Source organism: Tiliqua scincoides, chromosome 9 (assembly GCF_035046505.1).
Source record: "Tiliqua scincoides isolate rTilSci1 chromosome 9, rTilSci1.hap2, whole genome shotgun sequence".
NCBI lineage: Eukaryota > Metazoa > Chordata > Lepidosauria > Squamata > Scincidae > Tiliqua > Tiliqua scincoides.
The window spans coordinates 3,756,165-3,778,151 of NC_089829.1; the positions used below are offsets into that span (position 1 = coordinate 3,756,165).

The following is a 21,987-nucleotide window of genomic DNA, read 5'->3' on the forward strand; positions in this document are numbered from 1 at the left end:
GAAGAGACAGCCTTCAAGCACCTGCCACGGGCTGCTCTTGCTTGCCCCTTCCCACCTCCACCCTTTCCCATCTTGGCTTTGGCGGCACTACAAAGAGGCCCTCCTGGACCCTGTGCATGGAGCCCTCTGCATGTGTGTGCGCAGGCTGGGGGAGGAGGGAGGCAGGGGGACTCGCCTCTTTGGCTGCTCTTTATTGAGTCTTCAAGTGCTGGCAGGACACTGCATTAAAAAGCCATTTGCCTTTTGTGCTGGCCGGCCGCTCACCCCCTCCCCGGCCTCCAGCCACCTCCTGCTCATGTGACACCGGCCAGAGTTGTAAAACAACCATGCACATAGTTGGCATCCTGGCTAAATGGTGGTAGCCATAGCAACCCACCCAGTCAATCATTTGTTGAAAGCAAAAGTGGGGGGGGGGGTCTGTGCACTTAGAGTCCGGCCTCCAGGCTTCTCCTTCAGGGGCTAAGTTTAGTTGTTCAAACAAGACAACTTTCTTTTCTTCCTTGTTTAAACAACATTGGCAGAGTACCACCTGCCTCCTCTTCTTCCAAGCAGACCTCTTCTGGCAAGCAGACCTGTGGGCCACCTGTTCTGGCAGCCCCACTGCTCCTGCCAAGAGTGCAGCTGGGGGACACCTTAATCCTCGCCCCTCCAAGCACCCGGCACATGTTCTGCTGTGGCCTCCTCGGCCCTCTGCCTGCATGGCACACTCTGCTCTCCAGGGCCTCCTGGGCACTTCGCTTTGGAGGTGGACTTGCCCAGCACCTGGCAGGATGCCCACAGTGTGGCTTGGAGAGGGGAACGGGTCTCAATTCCGTGTCGACACCTGGCATGGAGGCGGTTTGAACCCCCCTTGCTCCCTGTCACCGGGCAGGCTGCCCAGGGGGCGTTTGAGTTCCTTCAGTCTCCTTGGCAGGCTGCCCGGGGCTTATCTGAAACTGGTGTGTCGGGTGCAATGTGCAGTATATCTCACTGTGACAGTAACACCTACTTGTCACCCCGGCAACTGCCACAGCCTCATATGGTACCAAGCTGGCAGTTACAGGTATTTGAAACCCACCATTTCTTTTGGCTTTGTGGCTACCATCCCTCTTCAGTGCTTGGATTCCTTCCCACTCCATCATGTTCCCTCTTGCTCAGGGGTGGCTTTCTCACTTTGCCTCTGGATCACTGCCCATGGGTCCCAGTTCCTGCTGTCTCTCCCGCGGTTGGTGCTGGCCCCCCGAGAGCTGTTGCAGTGCAGTGGCAAAGAGGTTGTGCTGAGAAGCAGATCTTCCCCAGTTCACATCTAGCCTCTAACCATGCACTTGCATGGCGGCTTTGGCCAAACGTTTTGCTCTTGACCCCATCTGCAGTATGGGAATAATCATACTTACCTCGCACAGTGGCAGTCAGAATTCCATTAAAATAATGCATGTGAAACATTTTTGAAAGTTTGAATAGAAGTACTTAGGATTACAATTGCAATTTCTGTTTGTTGGGGAATGAGACCATTTTGGTGATGGAATGAAGCCACCATGAGCTGATTACAGGCAGCCGCCGTATCTGCCGAGGATCTTTTCCAGGGACCCGCCACAGATATAGAAACAGCAGATATGGGGGAACCATGTCTCTATGGCCCCCATGCACCCTTAACATTGTCTAGAGCCTTACCAAGGTGAAAATGTTCTTGCTTTTCAGATCGCTATAAGCATTCAAGCGCAGGCAGTCTCCCGGCAGCCTGAATGCTTGAAAAAACTAGATTGACCCGTTGGCGTACCTGGGGAGGTAGGGGGGGCAAATGCCGCAGGTGGCACCTCACGGAGGGCATGGCCCTCTGGCCGCCATTTTTTGGGGGCACCATTTACAAGGCCTCAGAAGGCCTTGTAAGGGCCACGGAAGCTGTCCATGGCCTCCCTGGCCCCCAGAAGGCAGTTCTGTGGGGGAGCCTCCTGTTTGCACTGCTGATCTCCCTGAAACTGCACCCTGGCCTGCCATGTCTGCCTGGAAATGTGGGCACAATGGCTGCTGGAGTGACAGAAGCTGGAAGCAGCTGGCCAGAGTGCAGTTTGGGAGAGATCAGCAGAACGAACAGGAGGCTCCTTGCAGAGCAGTAAGTGCTGTTCGTGCAGGGAGGGCTAAGGCAGGGCACTGGCCCACGGGACGGAGACTGGTCTGGAAGAAGAGAGAGGCTCCAGCCAAGTTGTGGGGAGCAGTGCCCTTGACTGAGTGGATTGCTGGGCCAGCAGCAGCTTCCGCATCCGCCACTGCCCTGTCGCACTGGCAGGGAAGCATCGGAGTGAATGACCCCCACTGCTCTCTGCAGCGCATCCTGACCTCTCCTTACCTCCTTACTCTCCTTACTCTCCTTACCAGAAGAGACAGTGGCCAGTGGCCACCCGGTAAGCTTGGCGTCCGTGTGGGTGTTTGAGTCTGGCTCTGCTGTGCTGATGTCGGACCTGCCGTTGGCCACAAACTCAATCTGGCCTCTGCACTGCGGGGGAAGTCAAATGGCACCTGGTCCTGCTTGCATGCTTAGAAGCGGAAGTGCTCCCACCCGGGCCGAAAGATGGGGTGGGGACGATCCCGATCAGGAGAACTTGCCACGGCATCCATTTTCCCCACTGCATCTTCACTGGCAGGTGCCGCAGAGCATGTTGACAGCCTGCAGTTGAGGTTTGACAGCCTTTAAAAGGTTCCAGGTTAGCCATGCATCCCTTGCATGTCCTAGCAGAATCCAGGCAGCACCAACAGGGCTGTATAAGGTGGATGGATTCCATCAGCAGCTTCCTTCCCCCAAAGCCTCTATTTTTGAACAGCCCCACCAGCTGTGAATAAAATCTGTTTTGTTGCTCCTAGCTGTCCGTGTGCCCTTTTAGCCCCTAAGCATGAGGCGCCCTTGTGACTAAGTGCAACTTTATTTTTATATACAGTTTATATCCCACTTTCGACCCACAAGTCCCTAAAGAAGTTATTGTAAATAAAAATTAAAACACCACAATAGAAATAAGTGATATATAAGTAAGCTTATGTACCTGTAGCAGAAATAATTGCATACTCTGCTCCTGTTTTTCCTTGCCTCCATTTCTGCCTCCATCCTCTTGTCTCCCTTCTTTCAATATCTGAAATGTTGCTCTTTGGGGGCAAGCTCTTTGGGGCAGGGACCAGCCAATTCACTGCTTGTAAAGTGCTAAAAGTCCTGAAATAGAAAATGGTCTTCACTTGGCATTGGAATTACGTCCAAGTACGTGCCAGGCAAGCCTCCCTGGGGAGCATGTTCAGAAGGGTAGGCACCACAAAGGTCCTTCTGCCTCTTGCTTCCCCCACATAGCTGTTGGTAAGTACATCCATTTATATGGCGCTTTACAACAGAAAACTCTGATTGCTGCCCCAACTCAGGTTCCTGCCCCAAGTCGCTCGCAATCTAGAAATAGGCATGAGAGGAGATGGAAGAAAGGAAGGGGGCCGGTGCCAGGAGAGATGGGGAAGAACATGCAGTTCTTTCATGTGCTTCTACTTAGGGACTTGGGGCCCAATCCTATTCAATCTTCCAGTGCCGGTGCTGCTGTGCCAGTGGGTCCTGCACTGCTTCCTGTGTTGGGGATGCAGTCACAGAGGCCTCCTCAAGATATGGGAGCATTTGCTCCCTTACCTCGGGGCTGCATTGCGGTTGCACTGGTGCTGGAGAGGCAGCTAGAAAGAAAGGGTAGAGTCCCTTAAAGAAGTGGGGGACTCTTGGGCAGCTGGAGGTGCAAAGACAGGAGTCTAGCAGGTATGAGTGCTCTGGCAGGCTTTGAAGGTAAGAAGCAGGGCCTCTGTTGGGCAAGGGCACCTGGAGCAGAGTTTTGCTTTGCATCTCCTTGTATCTGCCTCACAGGATTGTTGTGTGAATAAAGCAGGTAGGATGAGGAGAGCCTTGCACTGCTCTGAGGATGGCTGAAACACAGGATGAGAAAAGCTGGGACCTCCCAGCTCTATCTCAAATGTGCTTGGTAAGTCCCCAGCCAGGAGCTCCCTCTTTCAGCCATGGTAAGTCAGCCAAGGCCATCCTTGCTGCTGCTACTTCTGCTGATTGCCAGTATCATCTTTGCCTGCCAGCAGTCTGCCCATCCTTCTTTCAGCTACCCAAAGGAAAACTCCTGGAGAGCAAAACTGTTTAAATCAGCCCTGGAAGGAAACTGGCATTGGCCCCCTTCATCGTGTGCTGCATGCCAACACAGCTGGCAAAAGCCATAGCTCCAGTGTCTCCCCCCTTGCCTGTCTCTGTCAGCGTTCATTCTGGGCGGTCAGCATGCGTGCCCAGGGTGGCACATGGGAAGGGATACTGTTATATGTTGATAAGTTTTATCAAAGGTGAGCACCCTAAGAATGCATTGCATGTTCTGTTAATACTGCTAATAATAAATACTGTTAATAATAATAATAATAATAATAAATACTGTTATTAATAATAATAATAATAATAATAATAATAAATAATGTTCTTTGCATGTTTAAAGAACTATATTTCTGTTTTAATGCATGTATAATCAGCGGTGTAGCTAGGTCATTTGACACCTGGGCCCATAAATTTTTGTCACCCGCATATGACCTAATTAATAAATTCCATAGGACTCAATTTAATTAATTTAATTATTCCCATTTTTATACCACCCTTCCTCAAAGGAGCTCAGGGTGGTATGCGTGGTTCCTCCCCCTTTTTTTGTCCTCCCAACAACCCTGTGAGGTAGGTGAGACTGAGAGATAATAGTCATGACATGAAATGAATAATAATAATGGCCAGAAAATAAATGCAGTCAATATTTTCCCACAAGCAATGGATGAAATTCTGCATCAGATGGTATATAACATGATGGTATTATTCCTAAAAGCCACAATTTCCACAGCTTTGGTCACTAGGGTGTCGTGTTCCCCCCCCCCCCCCCGAGGATGTCTCATTGGTTCATTTTGAGTTAAGGCAGTGGTTCTCAAACTTTTAGCACCAAGACCCACTCTTTAGAATGACAATCTATCCAGTACCCACCAGAAGTGATGTCATGGCTGGAAGTGACACCATCAAGCAAAATAAAATAAATAATTATAAATAATTAAATTAAAGAAAAACAAATAATTAAATAATGGGAAGCCAGCCCTTTTCCACCACGTGAATTGTCTCTGTAGCCTGCCTGCAATAACACCCCCCCCCCCACACACACACAAATAAATCAGTGAGATTTTCAGCCCTCCCCAGTGCCCACCTTACCAGCTCAAGCCTCTGTTTTATTCTTTTGGGGGGGGGGAGGGGTTGCTGCAATCCGGAGCGTTTGTTGAACTCCACTTTCATTAGATCAGGACCATGCTGCTGGCCTTGCATTCCCCTGTGCCCAACTTGACCAGGAGCCAATCCACTGTTGCTTACTCACAAGTAAACATGGCAATGTGGCTTAGTTTTGCTTTCCATAGGGCTCAATAGATTTGTCAGCTTGGAAGGAGGGATTTCCTTCTCGGGTGTTTTTGGGGGGCTGCATTCATCGAATCAGGACCATTCTGGTGTCACTGGATTGCTCTTGGCCTGAACGATCCGAAGGACTAAGGCAAGTTTGACTACCCACAAGTAAATGTGCGATATGGGCCAGATTCACTTTCCTTAGGGCTCCATGCATTTTTTGTTTTCCAGTGTTTTGGCCATAACTTTTGATAGAAAGGAGATATTTCAGTGTGGTTTTTTTCATTGCATTCTGCTCGAAATTCCGCATCCAGTGTATATAAAATGATGGTATTATTCATAACCACTGTGATGTTACTACCCACTCTGTAGTGATCACTACCCACTCTGTAGTGTAGTGTAGTGTAGTGTAGTGTTACTACCCACTCTGTAGTGATCACTACCCACTCTGCCAAAGATCTCCAGCAGCTCATGGATCGTTTTAGCAAGGCCTGCCAAGATTTTGGACTGACAATCAGCCTGAAGAAAACACAGGTCATGGTTCAGGATGTGGACTTACCTCCCTGCATTACAATCTCTGCACATGAACTGGAGGTTGTCCATGACTTTGTGTACCTTGGCTCAACGATCTCCGACACTCTTTCTCTCGATACCGAGCTAAACAAACGCATCGGTAAAGCAGCTACCACGTTTTCCAGACTCACAAAGAGAGTCTGGTCCAACAAGAAGCTGACGGAACATACCAAGATCCAGGTCTACAGAGCTTGCGTCCTGAGTACACTTCTGTACTGCAGCGAGTCATGGACTCTTCACTCACAACAGGAGAGGAAACTGAATGCTTTCCACATGCGCTGCCTCCGACGTATTCTCGGCATCACCTGGCAGGACAAAGTTTCAAACAACACAGTCCTGGAACGTGCTGGAATCCCTAGCATGTATGCACTACTGAAACAGAGACGCTTGCGTTGGCTCGGTCATGTCGTGAGAATGGATGATGGCCGGATCCCAAAGGATCTCCTCTATGGAGAACTTGTGCAAGGAAAGCGCCCTACAGGTAGACCACAGCTGCGATACAAGGACATCTGCAAGAGGGATCTGAAGGCCTTAGGAGTGGACCTCAACAAGTGGGAAACCCTGGCCTCTGAGCGGCCCGCTTGGAGGCAGGCTGTGCAACATGGCCTTTCCCAGTTTGAAGAGACACTTGGCCAACAGTCTGAGGCTAAGAGGCAAAGAAGGAAGGCCCATAGCCAGGGAGACAGACCAGGGACAGACTGCACTTGCTCCCAGTGTGGAAGGGATTGTCACTCCCGAATCGGCCTTTTCAGCCACACTAGACGCTGTTCCAGAACCACCTTTCAGAGCGCGATACCATAGTCTTTCGAGACTGAAGGTTGCCAACTAAGTGTGATGTTAGCAGTTTTGATCACTTGTGGTGTTGCCCCCCCAAGACTGGTACCTCGGGCGAACAGCCCCCGCCCCTCACTAGCTACGCCACTGTGTATAATATATTGTTGGGGAGAGGATGGGGGAGGCCACAAACAAGTCCTGCCCTGGGAGAGGATGCAGTAGTCATTTCAAACACAGGGATGCTTCTGAACTACAGAATATGTCTGGGTAACTGGCTGTAGGAGGAAAGGGAAAGAAGCATTTGTGTGCTGGCATTCTGTGTCCATGTGCCAGCAGTTACACAAAGGTACACTACGCATCTCTCACTTTCTTTGCACAGAGATGTCAGAAAACCTGGAGAACATAAGTGCTGTTTGCACAGCCTGGCAAGACAAAGGAAAACCAGCTTCCCAGCATCTCCCCTGAACAAAAAATGGAGTCAGATCAGTGCCTTGTTGTTTTAGCAGGCACAATCGTTGGAACGTTGGGACTGTCCCTAGTAAAGCTTGGTTATAGTTAGACACACTGTGCTTGCCTGGGGTTGTCCATGCAAAGGTAGTTTGGAAACTGTAGGCAGCAAAATGGAAGCCCCAAACTCCTAACTGGGCTACCCTTTGTGGTTGTGTTGCCCCAGTTTTGCAGAGGTTGCATTGTCTACCATTCGCTTCCAGGCTCAGTTCAAAGTGCTGGCTTTGACCTTGGAAGCCGTAAACGCTTTGGGCTTCCTGTATCTCCAAGCGTCGTCTCAGGCCAGGCCTTGCTTCGGGTGTCTTTGCTGTCTGTGGCGAAGTGGAGCCATTCTGGTCCCTTGTGGAGTAGCAAAGGCTCATCTGGCTCCTCTCTTACCCTCCTGCAGACATTACGCCCAGATATTTTTTTGTTCTGCATTTGAGGAAGGGTGATGGTTGGTGTGGATGGTGTCAGTTGGGCAATACTGTGCAGTTTGCTGTTGGGGATTTGGTTGTTCAGGACTGCGTGTGTATTGACTCATTTTGACAACTCATTTTATTGATTGCAGGTAACCTTCAGTTTGCCTATAGGAAATAAAGGTTGAGAATAAAGCATAAATAAGTTGGGACACGTGGAGATTATGTGGTGAGAAAGAGAAATGTACTTCTTATATGCTCAGTGGCACTCTTGCCTTGTTCCTTTCTGTGCAGTGGGTCTGAACCCAGGCATTCAGAAGAGACCCCAGTGCAAATTAAGTCTCGCCACTGGTAATTAGCAGCTGTACAGCGCCCATACTAGGCTGCAAGGGGCAAACGCTGTCCACCCCAGTTGTGCACTGGGCACTGCCTCTGCCTCCAATCCTGATAGCTCCGGGGTTGGCCTGGACAGGTGAGCCTGATGATGGATGTGGGCCCTAGCCGACCTCTGTCGTCACCACTTCCTGCTTTCCCTGCCTCCCAGATTCATGGCCTCTGTGAAGTAAATTACCTCCTTCTCCTCCCTCTGCCCTTTAATTCTCCCAGACCAACCCAAAAACTGGAGTGGGAGGGGGGCTCACAGTGCAGTAACATAGTAGCTGGATGAACTTAGTTTCAAAGGTTAATATCAAAATCTGGAGTGGATTACCTAAAAATTACTTACAACACCATTAAAATTCTGAACCCTTTTTTTAGAGGTTGTAAATTAATTTAAAATGTCAGGGTTTCCCCCCCCCCCCCTTGAGAAATCCAATAAGAAATTGAGCCAGTGGAGCAATCTGCAAACTGTCTGGCAGTTTGCAGAGGAAAGTGTGTCTTTCGGTGAGGGGGAAAAATATGGGCCTTAACTGGAACCATATGGCAGTGCACTTGAGAGAAATCTGCTAAAAAGGGAAGGAGGGGAGGGAAGGAGGAAGGGGGGCTGCGTGCCAGGCAGAGGCAACAGGCAAGCCTGCTGTGCCTGGTGGAGGAAGGAGGTCAGAAGGAAGAGAGCAGGCTGGAAGTGAGACAGGTGCTTGTCAGGATTATGCAGGAAGAAAGAAGTGCCGAGTCCTGGGATGGATGGAGTCAAGAGGAGGGACCAGGGAAGGAGGCAGTGAATGACCCAAGGAAGGGAAGAAGAGTGGATGAATTCAGGGAAAGAAGGAAGGAACCAGGGTGTGAAGAAACTGAGGAGCAGGCAAAGGAAGGATAGTCAAAATGGACCAGGGAAGACATGAACGGACCAAGAAAGAAACCAAGAAAAGAACGAGAAAATCAAGGGTTGAAAGAATCAAGGAAGCAAGAAACGAGTGAATCAGCAAGGAGCAAATAGGTGAGCCGCTCTCGGGAATCTGCTACCGGGCAACGGAGACAATACAGGAGAGACAAATGGTCTGACTTGCCGTAACTGTAAGGCAGCTTCCTGTGCTGAAGCTGCTGCCAGAAGCTCTGGCTCATGGTACCCAGAGCACGTGCTCTGCCTGCAGAAGGTTCCAGGTTCAATCCCTGGCAGCATCTCCAGTGGCAAGGGCCTCGCAGAAGATGGCTGGCAAAGGTCCTTCTCTGCCTGTGAGAACCCGGGAGACTGGCTGCAAGTCAGAGTAGATGGGCGCTTGGCCAGCTGGGCCTCTTGGTCAAACCTGGCATGCAGGCTCCGTGCATGTGCAGACTCACAAAGCAGTTTTGTCTGGCTCCCCCCGGCATTAACAGACCCATTAGGAGCTTTGGCTAGTTTCATTTGTGAGCAAAAGAAATTGCAAACTTTGCACCAGAAGGCCAACATCTTGCTTCAGACCATGGCTGAACCAGGTGCCTCTGGCAAGCCAAGCAAAGGGGCATGAAGGCAGGGGCTCTTCCCTCCCGCTTTGGGCTTGGGATCCAGCATCCTGGCTATCCCTGGGCCCATGATCTCAATCAGTGTGAAGCCCTTGCCAGTAAGCAGAGCCAACGTGTCGGAGGCCAGTCCAGCTGGGATGAGTCCGAACGGTGTGGCACAATAACCATTCAGGCCTTTGGACAGGCTTCTGGGGAACAAGGTGGCATGCCCATCACCAAGAATACAGCTGTCCACCCTTGCTAAATCCAGTAGAATTTAAACCTTAATCCATTGCCCTCCTAATGACAAGAGAGGGGTCTGCCTCCATCTCCTGCTTGTGGGCTTCCCAGATGCAGCTGGTGGACCAGTATGAGAAACCAATGCTGGACAAGAAGTGCCCTTGGCAGCAGGGCTGCTTCTGGGTTCCTATCCCAAGGATCGATGTCTTCAGCCTACTCGGCCATCCCTTCTTGATAATCAGCACTTTTGTTGGAAGATCAGCAAGTTCTGGAGCAGCCAGCCTCAAGTGTGGGGATGGTTTGGGACTGTTGGCTGCCCCTCGTTCTCCCTCCACCCCAGAAGAGAGTGCAAAGGAGCAAGAACTTCTCTGTTCCCACCGCTCTGTTCCCTTCTCGGGCTCACATATCTCTGGCTTTCCTCCCTCACTGTGAGAAAAACCCGGCTTCCCCGCTCTGTCTTCTGCCTGCCGACATGTGTTCCCCATTAGACCTTAATTTCAGAAGATTTACAACACATTAAGTAATTTGTAGGTTATTTCAACTTTAATCTGCTGAAGTCGAGAAAATCAAGATTAAATTCAAAACACACAGTTCTTCAAAGAGCTGGGAACGGAGAGGGGCTGTTTGCTGGGCTTCCCATCTGCCCTGTGTCACACATCTGCCCCCTGGATTTGCCGAAAGGATGCAGGGAGCAAGGAGCTGGGGACATCAGGTGGAAAGAGGGGTCGCTTTCCCCCCTGAAGTGGAAGAAATAATTTGAACATCCTGAGTGCCTGCGGTTGCCCAAGTGGTGGGGGGCGGGGGGAAGCCCCTGTTATTTAAATCAGGGCTATGTCAAGAAATTGAGTAAAATACATATTTCTTTTTAGGAAAGGGCTTCTGCATCTGTTCTTTGTTCTTCTTCTTGGTTGAGATGTGGGTGGGCAACTCTACCTTTGCTATGATTGGATCTACTTGGTCCTTTCTGATGAAGAATTGCCAGCACTTAGAGGATGGTGCTTGCTGCCTCTCTGCATGTGGCAAGCTCAGGGTTTTCCAGTCAAGAGCCGGAATCATAAAAGTATGCAAGAAACAAATTTTTGATCGTTTTCATGTCTTTTTTCCCCTCCCAGCTTAATTAACCCATTTGTTCCCAGCCAACATGTGTACACATTTGGTCCCTGTTGCATATTTGCAGTGTTGGGCAGAAATGGCTTGACCTTATTTTCTGCACTTTGATTTTTTTTTACTGGCTTCTATTTTTATTTTCCCCGTTGGTTTTTTTAATGTGGAATAAAGCCCCCAAGAAATTAACTGGACTTCAAAAAATGACCCCCTCCATTTGTTACCATGAGGTCAGGAGCACATTTGTTTCAGAATGAATAGCGCCTGCTGTGAATGGCCCCATTTATACTGTATATAAATGCCTCTGTATTTAATTCAGAAAAGCAGCCTGCCTTGCCGATCCAAAGTCTGGGAAATGCTAGGGCTGTTCACGTTATGTTGTGCCAGTGTCTGTACCTGTATGCATGTGTTTGTGTGAATGGTTGTGCTTTGGTTCATTTTGAAAATGAGACCACTTGCTGAACCCTTCACATCTGTAAAAGACGGAATATGCTGTTGAGCCTAATGTGTGGTTAATCTTCCTTTCTCTGTGTGTGATGATGGAATAGTACGTAGGGCTAGATGACTGCAAAACCTGGGTTTGGAGTATTTAACAGTGACACACACACAAAGTAGCAACGAAGCAGACAATTAAACTTAAGTTACCCCACCAGCAAAATACCCAATTAAATTAAAATTGCCTTATGCTTGCTTAGTTCTGGCCATTGAATGAAAATCTGTAGGATATAGGAAACTGCCTTGTCCTGTGTCAGACCTTTCATCTTTCTTGTCCAGGCTGGCAAGGGTTCAGAACAAGTCCTTCCTGGCCCTCCCTGCAGGTGGTGCCAGGGACTGAGTCAAAGACCTTGTGCAAGCCAAGCAGGTGCTCTCCCGTGAGCTGTGTCCTGTGGCCCCAGAGAAAACTTTTGCAACTCTTTCAAGAAACATCCAGGCTTGGACTTGGCTGGACATCTAGTGGCCCCCCTATCTCCCACTTGTGCCTTCAGTCATTTTTCCCATAGTTGAGCTCTTGCTCACTCACTTACTCACTCTCTGGTTTCAAGAATTGGGAGCTGAATGACCAACGTTTTGAAAAAGGCAGGATGTGGGAATAGCTTTCAGTTGGCCACTTGTCTGCTGAAGCTGTATCTCGGCTGCAGGCAGTTGCAAAGCTTGGTTCTGGGCTTTTGTAGGACTGTGGCCCGGTTGGGGCCAGCTGTGAAAATCATGACTTGTTCATGGAACAAATCCTCCTGGCCTGGATCTCCTTGGAAAAGCACCCAACACAGAGCGCAAAGGGAGCTGGGAAGGAGAGGAAGCCGCTTCAAAGGTGGTGACATTTCTTTGCTTGTTGCTGTAGCGCGAGGGTTGTTGGGCAGGGCTGGGAGATGAGCACTCCACCCGCCGGGTTTGGCAGACGTTTTCGGCTGGGCATGCGGGCTCATCCGAGCGTGCCAGGCAGGTAGCACGATGGTTGCCCTGTTTCTCCTTGGTTGTCTGCTAATCTCCGAGTCCTGGATCACAGCTTCCTGCGAGCCAGGCATGGAGGAGACCCTATGAAAATGATGATATGTGACAATCAGTCACAGCAATTAGTGTTTTGGTTAACAGGCCTTTTTTGTTTTCTCTCACCCAGACAGAATGTCACAAATAAATCCTTGCCTGCATTTGCATATTAATTGGATCGGAGACGTCAAGCATCTTTCATTAAAGAAAATGATCTGCATATTTGGAGACATAAAATAGTTATTTTGATGGGTTTTTTTTTCTCTATAAGATCAGGGGGTGGGGGAGGAAGGTGATGGGAGCAGTGGAAATTGAGGTAGATAGAGAGAAGGCAGAGAAAGCAGCTTGGCGGCCTTAACCCCTTGTGGACTGGCAGAAACTCATCAGTGGGCGAGGAAATGTCTAAATAAATAAATAAAATTCCCTCTCTGAGTGAGGAAGTCAGAAAGTGGGTAGGATGTGTTTTCCCCTTGCAAGCTGTAGGCTTGGAAATGGCAGGGGTTCTGGGTTCTAGTCCAAAGAGAGATTCATCAAGACACAAACCTAGAATAAGACCAGCTTCCTGTCCTCTCAAGGACTGGTCTGAAGACAGCAGTGGGATAACCTTCAAGGATCCAAATTTGTGCTGCTGGATGGCTGGATGAAAGACCTGCCTTTTGTCAGAACTGTGTAAGCACAGGTAGTGTAAGAAAAATCTACCTGTTGAGGAATACTTTCATTAGGCAGACCAGACTAGAAGGGACCAGACTAGAATGACTTCAAAAGTGTTTTGCTTTGTGTGTGTTTGTGTTTGGGAAACCCTGCAAGAGGGGGTTGAATCAGCAAAGGGTTAAATTATCCAGTTATTTATTTTATTATTTTTATTATTTTATTAATTTATACCCCGCCTTTTTGCCCAAAGGGCACACAATGTAGCTTACAAACAATTTTAAATACAACATTAAAAACAATCATTAAAACAATTTACAATAATTAAAAATCTAAAAAACAAACAAACCCCGTGGATTTGTTCCCACTCTGTGCTCCCAATTTGGTTCTCTTCTCGCCCCCCCCCCAACAATAACAACATGGCCCTGTTTATCTCACAACCCCAAGCTCATACAACCCAAAGTCACATCACAGTTGCCCTAACACGTCATAGGCTCATGCACAAGCTTTAAAATCAAACCATGGTTAGGAGGATCATCTGAACTGCTCCATTGCAAACAATGAAGGGAGAGAAGAGCAAGTTCACTGGAGTAGTTTTTGGAACTTGGCAATAGACTGCCTGTTGAGCAACAAAGCAAGAGAGAGAGCAACCAAGCACAAAAATGTTGGGTTGGGACACATTTCACCATTCCAAGAAGCTCAGATGTAATTTCTTTTAAACCATGCTTCTAGTTCTCTTGGTGGCAGAGGCAGGCTTAGAAAGCCTCTAGTGAAATTTTGGAAATCAAAGGAGGGGATGAGTAGAATTTCCCATGGATAGAGGGCCGCAACATCCGTTCTGGAGCCCACCCCAGAGAATAAGCGGAATCTGTTGCACGAAAGCAATGGCTCTGCATGCATCACATAGAACATGAGTGAACCTAGCACAGAATTTTTGGTATTTTGTTCTTATTGAACTCAGAGCGCACTGGCGTTGCTGGTGCAGGGGGTGTGGGCGACACCTGGTGACGCACCGGGGGGAGGACGCGCTAACTTCTTGGCTTTCGGAGCTACCCCATCGTGCTATGCACCGTTGGATGCGGAATGTCCAGCAGAGTGCATTGCAAAAACAGAATTGAAATAGCTCCTTTCCTCCAAAAGTTATGGCCAAAAAACTGGAAGGAAAAAATGCATGGAGCCCTATGGAAAGTGAAAGTGAGCCATATCGTGTGTTTACTCGAGAGTAGGCATACTTGCCAAAGTCCTTCGGAAAGGGCAGGCTGAGAGGAATCCAGTGATCTGACAATGGTCCCAAGCCAATGAATGCAGCCCCCAAAAACACAAGGAGATCCCTGCCTCCTTCCCAGCTGCATCTATTGAGCCTGAAACGAAACCACGTGGCCATGTTTACTCACGAGTAGGTAAACTTACCTTAGTCCAGGCAAGGACTGAGAGGATTCAGGGCAGGCTGAGAGGACTCCAAGGACGTCAGAATGGTCCTGATCCAATAAATGCAGTGCCCAAAGACACAAAAGGGAGAAGGAGGTCCCTCCCTCCCAGCCCTATGGAAAGTGAAGCAGCCTCACTGTCGCGTTTACTCGCAAGTAGGCAGACGAGCCATGGCTGGTGGTCAGGCCAGGCAAAGGGGAATGTGAGGACACCAGAATGGTCCCAATCCAATAGAACTGAAGCTCGACATATGAGAGTAGACATGCATAGGATTGAGCTCACAGGCTGCAATCCTACCCTCACTTTCATGAGAGTAAGCCCCATTGACCACAATGGGACTTACTTCAGAGTAGATTCACTTGGTGGAACAGGACTGGCTCCCCCTTATTTAATTATTTCTTTTATTTTAATTTAATTATTTATAATTATTTATTTTAATTAGCTTGATGATGTCACTTCTGGCCGCCATTACATCACTTCCAATGGGTCCTGGACAGATTGTCATTCTAAAAAGTGGGTCCCAGTGCTAAAAGTTTTGAGAACTGCTGCAGTAAGGTGTTAGTAAGTTGACACGGGTGTGTGCGTGTGTGTGTGTGTGTGTGTGTGTGTGTGACCCTACAAGTTTTCAAAATCACTAAAATCAGAATTTGGAGGAATAATCCCACCATGTTATATATCAATCAATGCGTAATTTCATGCAGAATGCTATGAAACAAACCCCATTGAAATATCTGTGTTCTATCAAAAGGTACAGCCAAAAAACCAGTGGGGGCGGGGCGATGGTACATCACCACGCCCACCACCTGGGGCGTTGCCCCGCCCACTGCATGGGGTGACGCGCAGGCCTCCCGCACCTGGTGACGTGAATCCTAGTGACACCACTGTCAGAGCAAGCATGGCTCTGTGTGTATCTTGCCACAGTGATGTGGTGGAAATCTGCCTTCTGTTTTGGGTCTCCCAGAGAACACATCACAGCAGAGTTGTCTGTGACCGAAGGCAGCTGGTGACAGTGTTGCATTCCAGAAGAGATTCTCCTTTGCAAGCCCCCTTTTATGCCCAGCTTCACCTAAAACTGGCATACGTGCGCAGATGTATTTCTGGGGTGATCTGCAACCACTCTGTTCACCACCTTCCTATGTTATATATAATTTTTCTTTCAACATCTGATCCTGGGAAGCCATTGGTATCCAGGGAGCATTATCACACACACTCGAAATAACCCAGAAAGCTGCCAAACCCTTATTAGGGAATGAATCCCTGTTGGAGAGGAAAGGGAAGGCCCAATTTTATTGACAGGCTGGTGTGACTGCCGGCAGCTCGGGTCTTGCCCTCCCCGCCTCGTAATGCCAGCAGCCTGGAAAACCATCTCTGGAATGGGAGCCTTCTGCATGTTTCAAGGTACCCTTGCCTCGGCTGCTTGTGTTTGCATGGGACTTGGGCCTTCTTTTTACAGAGGGGGTTCCTTCCCACAGCAATCCTTGCTCCCGGTCTCCATGTTGTGTTTCTCTTTCCCTAGCCTGGTCTGTGTTTTGTTCAGACCTCACCCTCTTCTGTCAAATGCCTTACAATATTCCACTGTTGACTTTCCGCACAGTTTCCAAGCTTTCTGTTCTGTGAAAAGGATGTTTTCGTTTGCGCCCTCCAGTCCACTTCCGCTGGAGGTCCATGCCTGCCTCCGTTTCCCTCTGGGATTTTATATAGCTGTACTCAGGTCCTCGAGTGAAGATAGCCTTGCATGTTTAAGATCCAGGGTAGATAGTACACAGTAGTGGCTCTCCAGGGAGCTGTGGAATCCTCAAAAAACCCTGCTGGCTTATACAGTGTATGGGATTGCAGCTGTAATGGGGAGCCACAGCCAATGGTGCAGTAGGGCAAGGGAATCGCCGGTCAGAGAAGTTTGGGAACCACTGCTTTGGAGGGATGGGAAGAAATGCAAGCTGAGGATGCTTAGCAGACTTTAAAAGACAAATCCACGGAGGTCCGTCAAGCATCTTTAGCCATGACAGCAAAGTACTGTTCCTCTGAGTGCCAGTGGTGGAGAACAGAGAAGGGGTCCTGCTTGAGGGCTTCCTGGAGTTCCCTGGCTGGCCACTGTGGGAAAAGGGAGCTGACCAGGACGGGCCTTTTGGTGTGATCCTGCAGGGCCACATGCAGCTGCACGGAGGCTCTCCGTTTCTAGGCCTACCCATTAGCCAACCCATTATTAGGGACTGCACAGGTGGCCTTGACCTTGGAGGTGAGGGTGGTCCAAGTGCCTGTCAGTCTGTCCACTTGCTCTGGTCTGTCCTTCCCCTGCCTGTGCATGACCGTCCTAGACTTGGTGCAGCTTGTTTGGTCCACAAGTCTGATTTCCTGTGTGACGGGGGCAGTGTGAGAGAGGGCTGTAGCCCAGTTGTAGAGCCCTGCTCTGCCTGTCAGAAGCCCCAGGTTTGGTCCCTGGCACTGCCTCCAAGACTGTGAAGGGCCTTGAGCTGGTAACAGGAGGGATTTCAGGCAAGGAACGAGCCCAGGAGTTTTCTGCCTTGGTTGCAAGGGCCACTATTCTGAATCCAACTTCTGCAGGTCCCGCTCTTTCAAGAAAGGGCCACTGGGCACAGGGGTTGGTGGCTTGCCACACAGTTGTGGAACGGCCCAGATTCAGACCCTGGCAACATCTTCAGGTAGGGCAGGGATAGGCCCCGGCTGTAACTCTGGAGGGCCACTGCTGGTTGGTGAGCACTAGAGGGACCAGGCTCTGGCTTGATATGCGGCAGCATCTTAGGCTGGAAGCCACTTGAGACATCTGTTGAACATTGGCTGGGAAGGGAAGAGGCCAGCAGACACAAGTCGTTAGCATCCCTGGCTTGCTGTACTGCCAGAAAAGACACTTTCCTTCTTCCTTCCCTTCTCTGCACTGCGCGCTGCATCTTGCCACGCGCCAAAGTTCCCTATGAGAGAGACGATCTGGTGCTTGGGGCCTGCTTGGCTTTGGACGGACAGGAGCTAAAAATGGTCTCCTTAGCAAACACCATTCACTTAGAAGCCAGCTGGTGCTATCAATCATGCCCCGGTACCATCAGGAAATGATTCCCAATCAATTATAATTGCTCTTTACCTATTTCCTGTGTAAATCATTTACGTTCTTTTTCTTTGTCAAAACGGCAAATGCAACAGGAAACAAGGGACTGGAGACATTGCTCCCTCCACTTCCTTTGCCATAGATGCACAAGGCCGGGAGGGGTGGCGGAAAACTCACTGGGTTCAGCCCCTCCACCCAATCTCAAAGTCCCCTCCTGTCAACCTGGAATAATTGATGTAAACAGAACCACAAGTCTCGTGAGTAGGGGACAGGTGTACCTAGGGCTAAAAGCAAGACAACCGCCCCCCCATGATGCTGTTGTGTGTGGAGCGGAGCTCTCCAAAATGTTGGTTGTTTCCCGTCCAACTCTAGCAGTGCCTTTCTGTTGATGCGATGGAAGCAGGTTGCTGGGCTGAAAGAGAGAGAAGGTGGCGATTGGCGCAGTCAGGATGCTGCGGCACGGGATATCCGCAAGGATAGAAGAATCTCTCAACTGTCCTTCAAAACCAATTTTGAGCTTCCAGTCCCCATGATGGTTATTTTTTAGGTGCTGCAAACAGGCTACAGGGCTTAAGGTTGCGTAATTCTTTCTCTTAATAGCCTGTGCCTCAGATTTGGTGAAATGCTGATACCTGCACGTGAAGAGTCTGTGAATCCCAGATGCTGTTCTTTTCTTTGCAGACCTCCAAACATACAGTATTCTCCTCCTCTTTTTTCATCAGTGTCATCGGTGCTCAGTGCTGAGGCTTCTGCCTCGATGAAAAGTCATTGAGGGGAAGGGGAAAGCCGTTTGTTGGAAGGGTTTGGGGATATTGTAAATCGTTGGCCACCTGAGATCAGGCCTGCCTTGTCATTTTAATGAGTCGGTTGTCACCCACCCATGGGGGGAAAGGGGAAGGAAGGGCAAGTGGAGGGAATCTGCCTTCTGCCAAAGCTGACGGGTTACGAGCAGGGAGGCTGCTCCGATGCCAGCCATCCATCTCGGTGGTTATTTTATGGAGTCCTCGGACGTCCGGAGTTCTGCGGTGTTTTGTTAAGCGCCGTAACGCAGAGTTTATTTAATGTGGGTTTAACTGCCTTGCGCTTTTATAAATCAAAATAATTAAAAATAATAAATTTGAAGGTTAAACAACAGCTTGCGCTGTGGCAGGGAGAGAAGGGCCTGGTGGAGAGAGGGAAGGCAGCAGGCCTGCTGGAACTCCACTTTGGAATGGTGGCATTGGGAGGGGGGAGCAGAGCAGGGGGGGGCATTGAGTGAGTGGAGGAAGGAGAAGCACAGACCTGTGGAGGTCCACACTGTCCCCCATGAGGCTCTTTGGGGGGTGGGGGGGCTTTGGAGACATGGTCGGTTGCAGCCACTACAGGGAGAGGGGCTAAGAGTTAAGAGCATGCTCCCTTGGGAGGGAGGGATTTTTAGAATCAGTTTTCTTTGGGCTCAGGGTCTGACCTAATGTTACGTGCAAAATTCAAGTGATGTTCTAGAGAGCCCCTGTGTGTTCTTCCCCCGTGCCCTGGATGTGGTTTTTGCCTCTTGCCTACTGAGCTGGGCAGCCAACCAGTCTGCCCTGATCTCTCCTGTGCAGGAGCGCCGCAGACCCCAGCTATATCCTCTCTTGGTGGTATCCACATGAAGGTTGCCCACTGATCCCCTAACTTATGGCTGTATTTGATGTAGCCCCCGTATGGGTGCGGTTTAGAGCAGTTTCTGCATGATGACTGCAACATGAACACATGAAACTGCCACTGACTGAGGCAGGCTGCTGATTCATCTGGCCTTTGCCTGCCGATTCTGACTGGTAGCAGCTCACCTGAGCTGCTTGTTGCTGGAGACACTAGGAATCTCAACTGGAGAGGGCACATGCTTGGAACTGGAAGTATGTCGTGTGTACTTGAAATGTTCCTGTTTTGATGCTGTGTTTTGGGTGTGTTTTTATTTTGTTTGCGTTTGTGAGCTGCTTTTCTCTATTTTGTGCCATGATAAAACTCTCTTTCTAGACTGTCTGAGAAGGCCATGTCCCTCCTCAAACCTTGGAATATAGGATTCTCATGTTGCAGAGGAATCTCTGGGATCTTCCTGTGTCAGGTGATTTATCCAGTGCTATCCCGGAGATGCTTCCAGGGGTTGAATCTGGAACGAAAGTGGCAGCCCTTTCTCGCCATGTCTATAAGCGTGAAACATGGGGTGGGAGAAGCCAAGCAGAGACAGGTCTGGGTGATCCCCCCACCCTCCCAAGCCTCTTTTATGTGTTTCCTTGAGGTCAGAATACCTCCCTTGGAGGGCTGGGAATGGCAGGTGGCGCAGAGGCAGTGGAAGGCACCCAGGAAGGGTGTGTGCCTTTCTCTTTAAATGTTCTTTTTCTGTCAACTGGATAAGGAATTTGATGACTTTATCAGAAATACCAGAGCCTGATTTAGCAGGGTGTGAGGCAAGCACCACTCAGCTCCACACAATGTCTTGATAAATGGCAAAAGAATAGTGGCAGGGGGGGGGAGCGACACTGGGGCAGGCAGCAGGAAAGCTGAAACTTTCCCCGGGTTGTGCTTGAAGTTTGGGACAGCTGATAATGAGGATTTACTGGCTCTCCAGCTTTTCCTATTTTTATTCTCAGGGGGTGGGGGGTGGGGAAGAATTCCATAAAAGGTGGATGGGTGAGATGGAGAGTTCCCCCCTCCCCCCACCTTCCTACTTTGGACCAGTACTTTGAATAAAATGCACAACAGAGGGTTAGAAAACAAGGCCGCTGACACCTGCTCCACTGGAGAAGCACTTGCAGGCTTACTTCACTGCACAAGAAGCCATTGGGAAGCTTCCTTTCCACATGAAAAATGTTCCAGGCACAAGAACATGGGAAGAGCTCTGCAGGACCAGGCCAAAGGGGTCATCCAGGCCACCATCCTGAGTCCCATAGCAGCCCATCAGATGCCCCAAAGGCAGGAGATGAAGGCTTGGGTTGCTCCTGCCATCCTCCCCCACAGATGGTATTTAGAGAGGCTTTGTGCCTCTGAACCTGGAGGTGGCCATTGAAAGCCATTGAAAGCCTTGTCCTCCATGAATCGGTATAGTTGTCTTCTCAATCTAGCGGAAACTTTGCCACATTTTGTAGCAGAATTCCACAGGCTATTAACATGCTATGTGCAGAAGTCTTTTCTTTTATCTGACCTGAATCTTCCACAGATCAGTCTCATTGCATGTGCCCCGATTCTCTGCACCACTGTGATTTTGCAAACCTCAGTCATGCCTCTTAGCCGCCTTTTTTTCTAGACTACAAAAAGAAAGTGCAGCCTAGTGCCATACAGTGTGCTAGGATTTAAAACCCAAGGACTGAGTTCTGGAAGCGTCCTGAAAATGACCAAGGGGGTCACAAGAGCTTTACTATAAGTGAAAATTAATGAGTTTGGTGCTTTTTAGTTGAGAAACAACAATTTAGAGAGTGAATAGGGAGGGTGATTTTTATTTTTATTTTGCCTCTTCCTATATTCTAATCATATGAGATCCCTCAAGAATGTCTTCTATTTATCTGATATGGTACTTAGAGTGACGTACAATAAATCTGATGAAACAGATCCACAGGACCAAGTGGATTGGCTCAGGCAAGCAAAAGGAAGTGCTTTTTTCACATGATTAGCTTTTGGAACTCATTGTCACAAAATATATGATGAGTGCCTAGCTTAGGAGGAAGATAGATGTGGGAGGATTTGTCTTTCAGCAGCTGCTACACACAAGGGCCAAATGGAATGCTGAGCTTGGAAACCTGCCTTTGACCGCCAGGTGCAAGAGGGTGGCATTTGCTCTAGTGTGATGCTTGTGGCCTTCCTGGAGGCTTTTCCTTGGCTGCTCTTGGAAGCAGGCTGCCAGTCAACACCCTCACTAGTTTAGGCCTCCTGCAGGAGATACCCTTGAGCTTAGTTGGGCACAAAGGGCTCCAACTCCTCCACTGTTTGGGTTGCCCATTCTAGCTTCACAGTATATTTTTGGAGATGAGGTCATCCTGAACTATAGAGAGTTCTGGGAACAGGATTTAAGTGACAACAGAAGGGTCCTGATTTCCAGAAGGAGGAGAGACCAAGATTTCCACCCCAGTATTATTTCAGAACCTTGAGGACTAGAGACTTGCAGTTTTCCATTAATTGGAAGATAAGCAATCAGAAGCTTGGTACTGGGTATGAGTTTCAAATACAAGGACCTCTTTCTTTGCCACCCTGGGTATGGGTAAGGGAGGGGAGGGAGAAATAAATAGATCTTTGGAACAGTTTAGCATCTTTGATGAAGCCTGCTAATAGGAATCAGACCTGATTAGGATTAGTCCAGGCAGCCAAGATGCTTGGCAGGCTCTGATAATCTAATAAAAATTCCCAGGATGGGTTTTCTCCAGAGAAGGATTTTCTCTGGAGGAACAGGATTAGCCCAGATGTGGGGAGGGAGGGATCGAGGAAGGGGGTGTGGGAGCCAGATAGGCAGTAAGAGTAAATGGAGCTGACAAGGTCAACTTGGGCCTTTGTCCCTGCAGCCTGAT

At 49.2% G+C, this 21,987-nt stretch overlaps 1 protein-coding gene across 5 annotated transcripts in view; it reads left to right on the forward strand.

The window, feature by feature from the left end:
- Nucleotides 1-21,987, forward strand: part of CASZ1 (castor zinc finger 1) — a 299,498-nt gene that overhangs the window by 107,067 nt on the left and 170,444 nt on the right. Inside the window, exon 1 of one of the 5 annotated variants that reach the window (XM_066636961.1) lies at nt 15,734-15,813. The exons of 3 other annotated variants lie outside the window; for them this stretch is intronic. The gene's annotated coding sequence lies outside the window, so the exon portion shown is untranslated. Of the gene's footprint in view, nt 1-15,733; nt 15,814-21,987 lie in introns of those variants that run through there. One more of the 5 variants, XM_066636964.1, reaches the window with a different exon arrangement.